A 17,067-nucleotide genomic window follows, 5' to 3' on the forward strand; every position below is an offset into this window, starting at 1 on the left:
TGGCAGGTGCTGCACTAGTTCCAGCCACCTGCCACAGCCCTGCTGACTGGATCAGTGTGCAGGAAATCTGAAGTCCACAAATAGCAAACCGAAGTCAGCACAAATTCATCCACACACCGGAACCCAGATACATGGCAGCATAGAAATATACAAGAAAGCATAAACCGAACATCACACAGACAAAGACAAACTGAACATAAACTTATGACCACAGTGGTGGCTCCCACAGGCAGATCAAATACACAGGAGGCTGCTCCAGCTAGCAGGGCTGAAGCAACCTACTGAAGCCTGCAAGAGACTCAGGCTATATAGGCCAAAAAGCCACACCCACCGGTCAACCACACCCAGTGACATAACACACACTGGGAAGGAAGTTAACCCTTCCAGCACACAGAAGGGAAAACACACATATAAGGGGAAGTGCACACAAAACATAATACACCGTGCACACAACACACACACCTAACAAAAAGGGAGTCAGGTGAGACCGCATGCCAGGGCAGCAAGCTGCCTAGCGACGCTCAGGCTGCTCTGCTGCAAAATACCACGCTAGTTGCCTGCGGCAACCACAAGTGAGGCCACACACCAGCGGCCCTCACCCATGGTTGAATACCCATAGAAAACCGCAGGCAACCGCATGCGGTCAAGGAGTCACGGTCATGGGCATGGCCGTGACACCGCCATAAGGCTTTTAAAACTTTCATTCTCCACTAGACGGAATAACAGCATTTCAAAGGCCAGTAATTTTGAAATGCTGGAATTCAAGGCCAGGGATCATGGGTGGGTAGGGGGGTACTTCCTCTTCCGCTCCAGTGTTTGGGAGATAGAGAGCTGAATGCTTCCATGGGATATTGTGGAGATGCTTGGTGACGCAGATGGTGGTGTTGCTGGCAGATCCTCTGTTTGCGAGGTGGCAGGTGGCACTGTCACTCCAGAGGTGGATGAAGAGGCTGAGACTGCAGGAGAAGAGGAAGCAGGAAGAGCCAGAAACCTTTCTTGGTTTTTTAGGTGTCTACTCTACTGCAGCTCCTGCTTTACATTTAGATGTCTGGTCATGCAGGTTGTGCTCAGGTTGAGAACGTTTATGCCTCACTTCAGGCTCTGATTGCACAGCGTGCAAACCACTCATGTCTTGTCGTCAGCACATTGTCTGAAGAACTGCATGACCTTGATTCCATGTGGGGTCGAGGACCTCATCGTCCTCCACATCAGCTTCCACCCAGCAGTTGGCACCTATGTTTTGTCATCATCCGAGACGTGCTGCGATGGTCCTCACATGTACTCATCTTGAAACATAAGTGGTTGGGCATCGGTGCACTAAATCTCTTCCACTTCTGGGGCAGGGATAGGTGGATGGAAATGGGAAACCCTGTGTCACAACCAGACAGCTGAGAAGCTCTGACAGAGGCCTTTCAGAACCTCCTCCTTGAGTTTCTGTGTTGTGGTATTCAGCTCCTCCTCTCGTTAGCCTCTCTCAGCTGTCATGTGTTGGACTAATTGCTTCCCTTTAAATTCCTCCCCAGAAGGCTTTTCTGGGCGGCTTATACTACTTCCTGGAGTGTGTGTGCATGCTGACTTTGTTCTCCTGTTTGCTTCATAGCTAAGTGTTGTACCTTTATCTGTTATTTTCTGTTTGCTGGATCCCAGGTGACCCTGACTCCCTCCGTGTCTTGTGTAGGGAGCCGGTGGTCGTGTCCCCTCACTATTGTAGGGTGCTCAGGGCTTTATAGTCAAGGTTCGTGGATATGCAAATCTCCACCATTAGGATCTTTGCATAGGCTGAGCAGCCAGGGAAAGTGCCAGGTCTTCTGCAGGGGTCTCCCTTGGTTCCTTAGCTTTTGGATCCAGCGAGTCATTTATACATGTTGCTTTGCCTTGTTTCCTGTACACCGTCCGTGACATTATAAGCCGCCATAACCGTCTCAAGCATGGATCCGGTTTCACTTTTGGCTGAACGCTTCCAGGGTCTTTCATTGGAGGTAGCTGATCTCCGTAAGACTTTTTCTCAGCTTCAAGTGACCGGTTCAGCTTGCGTTCATGGAGTTTGTTCTGAGCCTAAGATCTCGCTCCCGGATACGTTCTCCGGGGGTAGTGAGAATTTTGTGCGTTTTAGAGAGGCTTGCAAACTCCATTTTCGCCTTCTTCCCCACTCCTCTGGTGATGAGGAACGGAGGGTGGGGATCATTATATCGCTGCTCAGAGGTAACGCTCAGTCCTGGGCCTTTTCGCTGCCGGAGGGGGCACGGCCTCTCCGTTCAGTGGATGAATTCTTTTTAGCCCTGGGTCAGATATATGATGATCCGGATCGTATTGCTCTGGCTGAGTCTAAACTACGTCTATTATGCCAGGGTAAACAATCCGCAGAAATGTACTGCTCAGAATTTCGGAGATGGGCAGTTGATACTGGTTGGAATGATGCTGCGCTCCGAAGTCAATTTTGCCATGGTCTTTCAGAGGGATTGAAAGATGCATTTGCCTTTCATGAGAGGCCTATTTCTTTGGACTCTGCTATGTCTCAGGCCGTTCGTATTGACAGGCGTCTTAGAGAGAGAGGAGAGATGTCCCCTTCCTGTCATACTCAGTCCCAGGACAGTGCAGCGGTCCCATTCTGTGCGCAGGGGTCTCAGTCGCCGTCAGCCCCTTCTGAGCAGGAGCCCATGCAGCTGGGGTTGATTGCTTCTGACAATAGAAGATTCAGCTCGCATGGGAGGGTTTGCTTTTGTTGTGGAGGTATAAATCATTTGGCAAATATTTGTCCCTCTAGGAGATTCAGGCAGTTTTCTGGGAGTAATAAAGAAACAAACAGGAAAAAATCTTTTAAAAATGTTCCGTCTGTTACTATTGGCAGGGTTGAGGCGGAAATTGAAGGTTTTCCATTTGCTTGTAGTTCCCGTTTTGTCCTGCCGGCTAGAGAGCAAGAACATTTTTTGTGAGATTTTTGTGGATAGTGGAGCAGCGGTTAATCTCATTGATAATCAATTTGCGATAACTCATGGTTTCCAGGTGCGCACTTTGGGAAAGGATATTCCTGTTTTTGCTATCGATTCCGCTCCACTTTCTCAAAAATCATTAAAGGGCATAGTTCACAATATCCGTTTAATTGTGAGTGATGCTCATGTTGAGGATGTGTCATGTTTCGTCCTTAGCGGTTTACCTACCCCTCTGGTGTTGGGGCTGCCCTGGCTCACTAAGCATAACCCCACCATTGATTGGCAAGCGAGACAAATAAATGGTTGGAGTGACTTTTGCAGAGAGAATTGCCTCATGACATCTGTTTCTGAGGTTGCTACTAAGACTGTACCATCTTTTCTCTCTGAATTTTCGGATGTCTTCTCTGAGAGTGGAGTTCAGGATTTGCCCCCGCACAGGGAGTACGATTGCCCTATTAATCTCATCCCAGACGCCAAGCTGCCTAAATCTCGTTTATACAATCTTTCCCAACCTGAGAGGATCGCTATGCGTGCTTATATCTCTGAGAGTCTGAGAAAGGGACACATACGACCCTCGAAGTCACCTGTTGCCGCTGGTTTTTTCTTTGTTAAGAAAAAAGATGGTTCTTTAAGACCTTTTCTGGATTTCAGGGAGCTGAACAATATCACAATTTGTGACCCTTATCCGCTTCCTCTGATCCCGGACCTATTTAACCAGGTTGTTGGGGCTAAAGTCTTTTCCAAATTAGATTTAAGAGGGGCATACAACCTGGTCAGGGTCAGAGAAGGGGACGAATGGAAGACGGCCTTCAATACCCCTGAGGGCCATTTTGAAAATTTGGTTATGCCTTTTGGTTTGATGAATGCCCCAGCCATTTTTCAGCATTTCGTGAACAGCATTTTTTATCATTTGATGGGAAAATTTGTATTGGTGTATTTGGATGACATTTTGATTTTTTCTCCCGATTTCAAAACTCATAAGGAACATTTACGTCAGGTCTTGCTCATCCTGCTGGAGAATAAATTATATGCGAAACTGAAAAAATGTGTGTTTGCGGTTCCAGAAATTAAATTTCTGGGGTTTCTTCTCTCCGCTTCTGGTTTTCGCATGGACACCGAGAAGGTCCGCGCTGTGCTTGAGTGGGAGCTTCCTGAGAATCAAAAGGCGCTGATGCGTTTTTTGGGCTTTGCCAATTATTACAGGAAGTTCATTTTGAATTATTCTTCTATTGTTAAACCACTCACTGATATGACCAGAAAGGGGGTAGATTTTTCTTCTTGGTCAGTAGAGGCGCGTAAGGCTTTTTCTGATATCAAGGAGAGTTTTGCTTCCGCTCCCATCTTGGTGCAACCTGATGTCTCTTTACTAGAGTTGAGCGAACACCTGGATGTTCGGGTTTGAGAAGTTCGGCCGAACATCCCGGAAATGTTCGGGTTCGGGATCCGAACCCGATCCGAACTTCGTCCCGAACCCGAACCCCATTGAAGTCAATGGGGACCCGAACTTTTCGGCACTAAAAAGGCTGTAAAACAGCCCAGGAAAGAGCTAGAGGGCTGCAAAAGGCAGCAACATGTAGGTAAATCCCCTGCAAACAAATGTGGATAGGGAAATGAATTAAAATAAAAATTAAATAAATAAAAATTAACCAAAATCAATTGGAGAGAGGTTCCATAGCAGAGAATCTGGCTTCCCGTCACCCACCACTGGAACAGTCCATTCTCAGATATTTAGGCCCCGGCACCCAGGCAGAGGAGAGAGGTCCCGTAACAGACAATCTGGCTTCATGTCAGCAGAGAATTAGTCTGCATGTCATAGCAGAGAATGAGGCTTCACGTCAGCCACCACTGCAACAGTCCATTGGCATATATTTAGGCCCAGCACCCAGGCAGAGGAGAGAGGTCCCGTAACAGACAATCTGGCTTCATGTCAGCAGAGAATCAGTCTGCATGTCATAGCAGAGAATCAGGCTTCACGTCAGCCACCACTGCAACAGTCCATTGGCATATATTTAGGCCCAGCACCCAGGCAGAGGAGGGAGGTCCCGTAACAGAGAATCTGTCTTCATGTCAGCAGAGAATTAGTCTGCATGTCATAGCAGAGAATGAGGCTTCACGTCAGCCACCACTGCAACAGTCCATTGGCATATATTTAGGCCCAGCACCCAGGCAGAGGAGGGAGGTCCCGTAACAGAGAATCTGTCTTCATGTCAGCAGAGAATTAGTCTGCATGTCATAGCAGAGAATGAGGCTTCACGTCAGCCACCACTGCAACAGTCCATTGGCATATATTTAGGCCCAGCACACACACAGGCAGAGGAGAGAGGTCCCGTAACAGAGAATCTGGCTTCATGTCAGCAGAGAATTAGTCTGCATGTCATAGCAGAGAATGAGGCTTCACGTCAGCCACCACTGCAACAGTCCATTGGCATATATTTAGGCCCAGCACACACACAGGCAGAGGAGAGAGGTCCCGTAACAGAGAATCTGGCTTCATGTCAGCAGAGAATCAGTCTGCATGTCATAGCAGAGAATGAGGCTTCACGTCAGCCACCACTGCAACAGTCCATTGGCATATATTTAGGCCCAGCACCCAGGCAGAGGAGGGAGGTCCCGTAACAGACAATCTGGCTTCATGTCAGCAGAGAATTAGTCTGCATGTCATAGCAGAGAATGAGGCTTCACGTCAGCCACCACTGCAACAGTCCATTGGCATATATTTAGGCCCAGCACCCAGGCAGAGGAGGGAGGTCCCGTAACAGAGAATCTGGCTTCATGTCAGCAGAGAATCAGTCTTCATATCATAGCAGAGAATCAGGCTTCACGTCACCCACCACTGTAAGAGTCAATTTTCATAAATTTAGGCCCAGAACCCAGGCAGAGGAGAAAGGTCCCGTAACAGACAATCTGGCTTCATGTCAGCAGAGAATCAGTCTTCATATCATAGCAGAGAATCAGGCTTCACGTCACCCACCACTGTAAGAGTCAATTTTCATAAATTTAGGCCCAGAACCCAGGCAGAGGAGAAAGGTCCCGTAACAGACAATCTGGCTTCATGTCAGCAGAGAATCAGTCTTCATATCATAGCAGAGAATCAGGCTTCACGTCACCCACCACTGTAAGAGTCAATTTTCATAAATTTAGGCCCAGAACCCAGGCAGAGGAGAAAGGTCCCGTAACAGACAATCTGGCTTCATGTCAGCAGAGAATCAGTCTTCATATCATAGCAGAGAATCAGGCTTCACGTCACCCACCACTGTAAGAGTCAATTTTCATAAATTTAGGCCCAGAACCCAGGCAGAGGAGAAAGGTCCCGTAACAGACAATCTGGCTTCATGTCAGCAGAGAATCAGTCTTCATATCATAGCAGAGAATCAGGCTTCACGTCACCCACCACTGTAAGAGTCAATTTTCATAAATTTAGGCCCAGAACCCAGGCAGAGGAGAAAGGTCCCGTAACAGACAATCTGGCTTCATGTCAGCAGAGAATCAGTCTTCATATCATAGCAGAGAATCAGGCTTCACGTCACCCACCACTGTAAGAGTCAATTTTCATAAATTTAGGCCCAGAACCCAGGCAGAGGAGAAAGGTCCCGTAACAGACAATCTGGCTTCATGTCAGCAGAGAATCAGTCTTCATATCATAGCAGAGAATCAGGCTTCACGTCACCCACCACTGTAAGAGTCAATTTTCATAAATTTAGGCCCAGAACCCAGGCAGAGGAGAAAGGTCCCGTAACAGACAATCTGGCTTCATGTCAGCAGAGAATCAGTCTTCATATCATAGCAGAGAATCAGGCTTCACGTCACCCACCACTGCAACAGTCCATTGGCATATATTTAGGCCTAGCACACAGGCAGAGCAGAGAGGTCCCGTAACAGACAATCTGGCTTCATGACAGCAGAGAATCAGTCTGCATGTCATAGCAGAGAATCAGGCTTCACGTCAGCCACCACTGCAACAGTCCATTGTCATAAATTTAGGCCCAGCACCCAGGCAGAGGAGAGAGGTCCCGTAACAGAGGATCTGGCTTCATGTCAGCAGAGAATCAGTCTGCATGTCATAGCAGAGAATCAGGCTTCACGTCAGCCACCACTGCAACAGTCCATTGTCATAAATTTAGGCCCAGCACCCAGGCAGAGGAGAGAGGTCCCGTAACAGACAATCTGGCTTCATGTCAGCAGAGAATTAGTCTGCATGTCATAGCAGAGAATCAGGCTTCATGTCAGCCACCACTGCAACAGTCCATTGGCATATATTTAGGCCTAGCACACAGGCAGAGGAGAGGTTCATTCAACTTTGGGTAGCATCGCAATATAATGGTAAAATGAAAATAAAAATAGGATTGAATGAGGAAGTGCCCTGGAGTCCAATAATATATGGTTATGGGGAGGTAGTTAATGTCTAATCTGGACAAGGGACGGACAGGTCCTGTGGGATCCATGCCTGGTTCATTTTTATGAACGTCAGCTTGTCCACATTGGCTGTAGACAGGCAGCTGCGTTTGTCTGTAATGACGCCCACTGCCGTGCTGAATACACGTTCAGACAAAACGCTGGCTGCCGGGCAGGCCAGCACCTCCAAGGCATAAAAGGCTAGCTCTGGCCACGTGGACAATTTAGAGACCCAGAAGTTGAATGGGGCCGAACCATCAGTCAGTACGTGGAGGGGTGTGCACACGTACTGTTCCACCATGTTAGTGAAATGTTGCCTCCTGCTAACACGTTGCGTATCAGGTGGTGGTGCAGTTAGCTGTGGCGTGTTGACAAAAGTTTTCCACATCTCTGCCATGCTAACCCTGCCCTCAGAGGAGCTGGCCGTGACACAGCTGCCTTGGCGACCTCTTGCTCCTCCTCTGCCTTGGCCTTGGGCTTCCACTTGTTCCCCTGTGACATTTGGGAATGCTCTCAGTAGCGCGTCTACCAACGTGCGCTTGTACTCGCGCATCTTCCTATCACGCTCCAGTGCAGGAAGTAAGGTGGGCACATTGTCTTTGTAGCGTGGATCCAGCAGGGTGGCAACCCAGTAGTCCGCACAGGTTAAAATGTGGGCAACTCTGCTGTCGTTGCGCAGGCACTGCAGCATGTAGTCGCTCATGTGTGCCAGGCTGCCCAGGGGTAAGGACAAGCTGTCCTCTGTGGGAGGCGTATCGTCATCGTCCTGCCTTTCCCCCCAGCCACGCACCAGTGATGGACCCGAGCTGCGTTGGGTGCCACCCCGCTGTGACCATGCTTCATCCTCATCCTCCTCCACCTCCTCCTCATCCTCGTCCTCCTCGTCCTCCAGTAGTGGGCCCTGGCTGGCCACATTTGTACCTGGCCTCTGCTGTTGCAAAAAACCTCCCTCTGAGTCACTTCGAAGAGACTGGCCTGAAAGTGCTAAAAATGACCCCTCTTCCTCATCCTCCTCCTCCTGGGCCACCTCCTGTTCCATCATCGCCCTAAGTGTTTTCTCAAGGAGACATAGAAGTGGTATTGTAACGCTGATAACGGTGTCATCGCCACTGGCCATGTTGGTGGAGTACTCGAAACAGCGCAACAGGGCACACAGGTCTCGCATGGAGGCCCAGTCATTGGTGGTGAAGTGGTGCTGTTCTGTAGTGCGACTGACCCGTGCGTGCTGCAGCTGAAACTCCACTATGGCCTGCTGCTGCTCGCACAGTCTGTCCAGCATGTGCAAGGTGGAGTTCCACCTGGTGGGCACGTCGCATATGAGGCGGTGAGCGGGAAGGCCGAAGTTACGCTGTAGCGCAGACAGGCGAGCAGCGGCAGGATGTGAACGCCGGAAGCGCGAACAGACGGCCCGCACTTTATGCAGCAGCTCTGACATGTCGGGGTAGTTGTGAATGAACTTCTGCACCACCAAATTCAGCACATGCGCCAAGCAAGGGATGTGCGTCAAACCGGCTAGTCCCAGAGCTGCAACGAGATTTCGCCCATTATCACACACCACCAGGCCGGGCTTGAGGCTCACCGGCAGCAACCACTCGTCGGTCTGTTGTTCAATACCCCGCCACAACTCCTGTGCGGTGTGGGGCCTGTCCCCCAAACATATGAGTTTCAGAATGGCCTGCTGACGTTTACCCCGGGCTGTGCTGAAGTTGGTGGTGAAGGTGTGTGGCTGACTGGATGAGCAGGTGGAAGAAGAGGAGGAGGAAGCCGAGAAGGAGGAGGTGGCAACAGGAGGCAAAGAATGTTGCCCTGCGATCCTTGGCGGCGGCAGGACGTGCGCCAAACAGCTCTCCGCCTGGGGCCCAGCTGCCACTACATTTACCCAGTGTGCAGTTAGGGAGATATAGCGTCCCTGGCCGTGCTTACTGGTCCACGTATCTGTGGTTAGGTGGACCTTGCTACAGATGGCGTTGCGCAGTGCACACTTGATTTTATCGGATACTTGGTTGTGCAGGGAAGGCACGGCTCTCTTGGAGAAGTAGTGCCGGCTGGGAACAACATACTGTGGGACAGCAAGCGACATGAGCTGTTTGAAGCTGTCTGTGTCCACCAGCCTAAATGACAGCATTTCATAGGCCAGTAGTTTAGAAATGCTGGCATTCAGGGCCAGGGATCGAGGGTGGCTAGGTGGGAATTTACGCTTTCTATCAAATGTTTGTGAGATGGAGAGCTGAACGCTGGCGTGTGACATGGTTGAGACGCTTGGTGACGGAGGTGGTGGTGGTGGTGTTGGTGGTACATCCCCTGTTTGCTGGGCGGCAGGTGCCAACGTTCCTCCAGAGGCGGAGGAAGAGGCCGAGGCGGCAGCAGCAGAAGAGGTAGCAGGGGGAGCCTGAGTGACTTCCTTGGTTTTAAGGTGTTTACTCCACTGCAGTTCATGCTTTGCATGCAGGTGCCTGGTCATGCAGGTTGTGCTCAGGTTCAGAACGTTAATGCCTCGCTTCAGGCTCTGATGGCACAGCGTGCAAACCACTCGGGTCTTGTCGTCAGCACATTGTTTGAAGAAGTGCCATGCCAGGGAACTCCTTGAAGCTGCCTTTGGGGTGCTCGGTCCCAGATGGCGGCGGTCAGTAGCAGGCGGAGTCTCTTGGCGGCGGGTGTTCTGCTTTTGCCCACTGCTCCCTCTTTTGCTACGCTGTTGGCTCGGTCTCACCACTGCCTCTTCCTCCGAACTGTGAAAGTCAGTGGCACGACCTTCATTCCATGTGGGGTCTAGGACCTCATCGTCCCCTGCATCGTCTTCCACCCAGTCTTGATCCCTGACCTCCTGTTCAGTCTGCACACTGCAGAAAGACGCAGCAGTTGGCACCTGTGTTTCGTCATCATCAGAGACATGCTGAGGTGGTATTCCCATGTCCTCATCATCAGGAAACATAAGTGGTTGTGCGTCAGTGCATTCTATGTCTTTCACCGCTGGGGAAGGGCTAGGTGGATGCCCTTGGGAAACCCTGCCAGCGGAGTCTTCAAACAGCATAAGAGACTGCTGCATAACTTGAGGCTGAGACAGTTTCCCTGGTATGCATGGGGGTGATGTGACAGACTGATGGGGTTGGTTTTCAGGCGCCATCTGTGCGCTTTCTGCAGAAGACTGGGTGGGAGATAATGTGAACGTGCTGGATCCACTGTCGGCCACCCAATTGACTAATGCCTGTACCTGCTCAGGCCTTACCATCCTTAGAACGGCATTGGGCCCCACCATATATCGCTGTAAATTCTGGCGGCTACTGGGACCTGAGGTAGTTGGTACACTAGGACGTGTGGATGTGGCAGAACGGCCACGTCCTCTCCCAGCACCAGAGGGTCCACTAACACCACCACGACCATGTCCACGTCCGCGTCCCTTACTAGATGTTTTTCTCATTGTTATGGTTCACCACAACAACAAATATATTATTTGGCCCAATGTATTGTATTCAAATTCAGCGGGATATAAATTTGAGGCCTAGTATTTAGGCGCTGGGTGACCGGTATGGATTTAGTGACAGAATTAGACTTGGAAATGCACAGAAGCGTGTGTGTGAAGTTATTCTGAATGACCCAATGTGCACCTTGAATATTATATACCCTTTTTGGGATAGATTTCAAATAGCTCTGATATAGCAGGAACCACTAAATTATGAAATTGCTAAATTGGGAATTGTACTTCAACCCAGAACAAAAAATGTGCTTTGACGGGCACTAAATAACTTTCCCAGCTACAACAGGACAACGGTAACGAGAGATTTAGAGGGATTTAAATTTGAGGCCTAGTATTTAGGCGCTGGGTGACAGGTATGGGTTTAGTGACAGAATTAGACTTGGAAATACACAGTAGCGGGTGTGTGTGAAGTTATTCTGAATGACCCTATGTGCACCTTCAATATTATATACCCTTTTATGGATAGATTTCAAATAGCTCTGATATAGCAGAAACCACTAAATTATGAAATTGCTAAATTGGGAATTGTACTTCAACCCAGAACAAAAAATGTGCTTTGACGGACACTAAATATCTTGCCCAGCAACAACAGTACAGCGGTGGGTAACGAGAGATTTAGAGGGAATTAAATTTGAGGCCTAGTATTTAGGCGCTGGGTCACCGGTATGGATTTAGTGACAGAATTAGACTTGGAAATACACAGTAGCGGGTGTGTGTGAAGTTATTCTGAATGACCCTATGTGCACCTTCAATATTATATACCCTTTTAGGGATAGATTTCAAATAGCTCTGATATAGCAGAAACCACTAAATTATGAAATTGCTAAATTGGGAATTGTACTTCAACCCAGAACAAAAAATGTGCTTTGACGGACACTAAATATCTTGCCCAGCAACAACAGTACAGCGGTGGGTAACGAGAGATTTAGAGGGATTTAAATTTGAGGCCTAGTATTTAGGCGCTGGGTCACCGGTATGGATTTAGTGACAGAATTAGACTTGGAAATGCACAGAAGCGTGTGTGTGAAGTTATTCTGAATGACCCTATGTGCACCTTCAATATTATATACCCTTTTAGGGATAGATTTCAAATAGCTCTGATATAGCAGAAACCACTAAATTATGAAATTGCTAAATTGGGAATTGTACTTCAACCCAGAACAAAAAATGTGCTTTGACGGACACTAAATATCTTGCCCAGCAACAACAGTACAGCGGTGGGTAACGAGAGATTTAGAGGGATTTAAATTTGAGGCCTAGTATTTAGGCGCTGGGTCACCGGTATGGATTTAGTGACAGAATTAGACTTGGAAATGCACAGAAGCGTGTGTGTGAAGTTATTCTGAATGACCCTATGTGCACCTTCAATATTATATACCCTTTTAGGGATAGATTTCAAATAGCTCTGATATAGCAGAAACCACTAAATTATGAAATTGCTAAATTGGGAATTGTACTTCAACCCAGAACAAAAAATGTGCTTTGACGGACACTAAATATCTTGCCCAGCAACAACAGTACAGCGGTGGGTAACGAGAGATTTAGAGGGAATTAAATTTGAGGCCTAGTATTTAGGCGCTGGGTCACCGGTATGGATTTAGTGACAGAATTAGACTTGGAAATACACAGTAGCGGGTGTGTGTGAAGTTATTCTGAATGACCCTATGTGCACCTTCAATATTATATACCCTTTTAGGGATAGATTTCAAATAGCTCTGATATAGCAGAAACCACTAAATTATGAAATTGCTAAATTGGGAATTGTACTTCAACCCAGAACAAAAAATGTGCTTTGACGGACACTAAATATCTTGCCCAGCAACAACAGTACAGCGGTGGGTAACGAGAGATTTAGAGGGAATTAAATTTGAGGCCTAGTATTTAGGCGCTGGGTCACCGGTATGGATTTAGTGACAGAATTAGACTTGGAAATACACAGTAGCGGGTGTGTGTGAAGTTATTCTGAATGACCCTATGTGCACCTTCAATATTATATACCCTTTTAGGGATAGATTTCAAATAGCTCTGATATAGCAGAAACCACTAAATTATGAAATTGCTAAATTGGGAATTGTACTTCAACCCAGAACAAAAAATGTGCTTTGACGGACACTAAATATCTTGCCCAGCAACAACAGTACAGCGGTGGGTAACGAGAGATTTAGAGGGATTTAAATTTGAGGCCTAGTATTTAGGCGCTGGGTCACCGGTATGGATTTAGTGACAGAATTAGACTTGGAAATGCACAGAAGCGTGTGTGTGAAGTTATTCTGAATGACCCAATGTGCACCTTCAATATTATATACCCTTTTAGGGATAGATTTCAAATAGCTCTGATATAGCAGAAACCACTAAATTATGAAATTGCTAAATTGGGAATTGTACTTCAACCCAGAACAAAAAATGTGCTTTGACGGACACTAAATATCTTGCCCAGCAACAACAGTACAGCGGTAACGAGAGATTTAGAGGGATTTAAATTTGAGGCCTAGTATTTAGGCGCTGGGTCACCGGTATGGATTTAGTGACAGAATTAGACTTGGAAATACACAGTAGCGGGTGTGTGTGAAGTTATTCTGAATGACCCTATGTGCACCTTCAATATTATATACCCTTTTAGGGATAGATTTCAAATAGCTCTGATATAGCAGAAACCACTAAATTATGAAATTGCTAAATTGGGAATTGTACTTCAACCCAGAACAAAAAATGTGCTTTGACGGACACTAAATATCTTGCCCAGCAACAACAGTACAGCGGTGGGTAACGAGAGATTTAGAGGGATTTAAATTTGAGGCCTAGTATTTAGGCGCTGGGTCACCGGTATGGATTTAGTGACAGAATTAGACTTGGAAATGCACAGAAGCGTGTGTGTGAAGTTATTCTGAATGACCCTATGTGCACCTTCAATATTATATACCCTTTTAGGGATAGATTTCAAATAGCTCTGATATAGCAGAAACCACTAAATTATGAAATTGCTAAATTGGGAATTGTACTTCAACCCAGAACAAAAAATGTGCTTTGACGGACACTAAATATCTTGCCCAGCAACAACAGTACAGCGGTGGGTAACGAGAGATTTAGAGGGATTTAAATTTGAGGCCTAGTATTTAGGCGCTGGGTCACCGGTATGGATTTAGTGACAGAATTAGACTTGGAAATGCACAGAAGCGTGTGTGTGAAGTTATTCTGAATGACCCTATGTGCACCTTCAATATTATATACCCTTTTAGGGATAGATTTCAAATAGCTCTGATATAGCAGAAACCACTAAATTATGAAATTGCTAAATTGGGAATTGTACTTCAACCCAGAACAAAAAATGTGCTTTGACGGACACTAAATATCTTGCCCAGCAACAACAGTACAGCGGTGGGTAACGAGAGATTTAGAGGGAATTAAATTTGAGGCCTAGTATTTAGGCGCTGGGTCACCGGTATGGATTTAGTGACAGAATTAGACTTGGAAATACACAGTAGCGGGTGTGTGTGAAGTTATTCTGAATGACCCTATGTGCACCTTCAATATTATATACCCTTTTAGGGATAGATTTCAAATAGCTCTGATATAGCAGAAACCACTAAATTATGAAATTGCTAAATTGGGAATTGTACTTCAACCCAGAACAAAAAATGTGCTTTGACGGACACTAAATATCTTGCCCAGCAACAACAGTACAGCGGTGGGTAACGAGAGATTTAGAGGGAATTAAATTTGAGGCCTAGTATTTAGGCGCTGGGTCACCGGTATGGATTTAGTGACAGAATTAGACTTGGAAATACACAGTAGCGGGTGTGTGTGAAGTTATTCTGAATGACCCTATGTGCACCTTCAATATTATATACCCTTTTAGGGATAGATTTCAAATAGCTCTGATATAGCAGAAACCACTAAATTATGAAATTGCTAAATTGGGAATTGTACTTCAACCCAGAACAAAAAATGTGCTTTGACGGACACTAAATATCTTGCCCAGCAACAACAGTACAGCGGTGGGTAACGAGAGATTTAGAGGGATTTAAATTTGAGGCCTAGTATTTAGGCGCTGGGTCACCGGTATGGATTTAGTGACAGAATTAGACTTGGAAATGCACAGAAGCGTGTGTGTGAAGTTATTCTGAATGACCCTATGTGCACCTTCAATATTATATACCCTTTTAGGGATAGATTTCAAATAGCTCTGATATAGCAGAAACCACTAAATTATGAAATTGCTAAATTGGGAATTGTACTTCAACCCAGAACAAAAAATGTGCTTTGACAGACACTAAATATCTTGCCCAGCAACAACAGTACAGCGGTGGGTAACGAGAGATTTAGAGGGATTTAAATTTGAGGCCTAGTATTTAGGCGCTGGGTCACCGGTATGGATTTAGTGACAGAATTAGACTTGGAAATGCACAGAAGCGTGTGTGTGAAGTTATTCTGAATGACCCTATGTGCACCTTCAATATTATATACCCTTTTAGGGATAGATTTCAAATAGCTCTGATATAGCAGAAACCACTAAATTATGAAATTGCTAAATTGGGAATTGTACTTCAACCCAGAACAAAAAATGTGCTTTGACGGACACTAAATATCTTGCCCAGCAACAACAGTACAGCGGTGGGTAACGAGAGATTTAGAGGGATTTAAATTTGAGGCCTAGTATTTAGGCGCTGGGTGACAGGTATGGGTTTAGTGACAGAATTAGACTTGGAAATACACAGTAGCGGGTGTGTGTGAAGTTATTCTGAATGACCCAATGTGCACCTTCAATATTATATACCCTTTTTGGGATAGATTTCAAATAGCTCTGATATAGCAGGAACCACTAAATTATGAAATTGCTAAATTGGGAATTGTATTTCAACCCAGAACAAGAAATGTGCTTGAACGGACACTAAATAACTCGCCCAGCTACAGCACTAGGGACAGATTTAGCTGGATATAAATTTGAGGCCTAGTATTTAGGCGCTGGGTGACCGGTATGGATTTAGTGACAGAATTAGACTGGGATATGGCCAAAAAATAAACAGACTATTGCTGGTTAAATGCACTTGGTGTGACAGCTTCACCCTGATGTAGGCTTTAGCCAAAAAACAACCACACCATTGAGGGTTAAATGCACTTGGTGACAGGCGCAGCTTGCCCCTGATTTTGTATATGGCCAAAAAATGAACAGACTATTGCTGGTTAAATGCACTTGGTGTGACAGCTTCACCCTGATGTAGGCTTTAGCCAAAAAACAACCACACCATTGAGGGTTAAATGCACTTGGTGACAGGCGCAGCTTGCCCCTGATGTAGTATATGGCCAAAAAATAAACAGACTATTGCTGGTTAAATGCACTTGGTGTGACAGCTTCACCCTGATGTAGGCTTTAGCCAAAAAACAACCACACCATTGAGGGTTAAATGCACTTGGTGACAGGCGCAGCTTGCCCCTGATTTTGTATATGGCCAAAAAATGAACAGACTATTGCTGGTTAAATGCACTTGGTGTGACAGCTTCACCCTGATGTAGGCTTTAGCCAAAAAACAACCACACCATTGAGGGTTAAATGCACTTGGTCGCAGCTTGTGCTGGCGCACCACAAGACACAAAATGGCCGCCGATCACCCCAGAAAAATGAGACTGACAAACGGTCTGTGCAGCCTAAAAACAGTGAGCAATTGAGGATCAGCAGCTCAATGATCCACAGCTGCAGATCGATCAGTTAATCAAGTCCTTTGGAGGAGTTAATCTGCCTAATCTCGCCCTACTGTCGCAGCCGCAACCTCTCCCTACGCTAATCAGAGCAGAGTGACGGGCGGCGCTATGTGACTCCAGCTTAAATAGAGGCTGGGTCACATGGTGCTCTGGCCAATCACAGCCATGCCAATAGTAGGCATGGCTGTGATGGCCTCTTGGGGCAAGTAGTATGACGCTTGTTGATTGGCTGCTTTGCAGCCTTTCAAAAAGCGCCAAGAAAGCGTCACAAAAGCGCGAAGAAAGCGACGAACACCGAACCCGAACCCGGACTTTTACGAAAATGTCCGGGTTCGGGTCCGTGTCACGGACACCCCAAAATTCGGTACGAACCCGAACTATACAGTTCGAGTTCGCTCATCCCTACTCTTTACCCTTCATAGTTGAGGTTTATGCTTCTGAGGTGGGTGTGGGGGCGGTCTTGTCTCAGGGTTCCTCTCCTGCCAATTGGCGACCGTGTGCCTTTTTCTCAAGAAAACTCTCCTCCGCAGAGAGAAATTACGATGTGGGAGATAGGGAATTGTTGGCCATCAA

This window comes from Bufo gargarizans, chromosome 4 (assembly GCF_014858855.1).
Source record: "Bufo gargarizans isolate SCDJY-AF-19 chromosome 4, ASM1485885v1, whole genome shotgun sequence".
Classification (NCBI taxonomy): domain Eukaryota; kingdom Metazoa; phylum Chordata; class Amphibia; order Anura; family Bufonidae; genus Bufo; species Bufo gargarizans.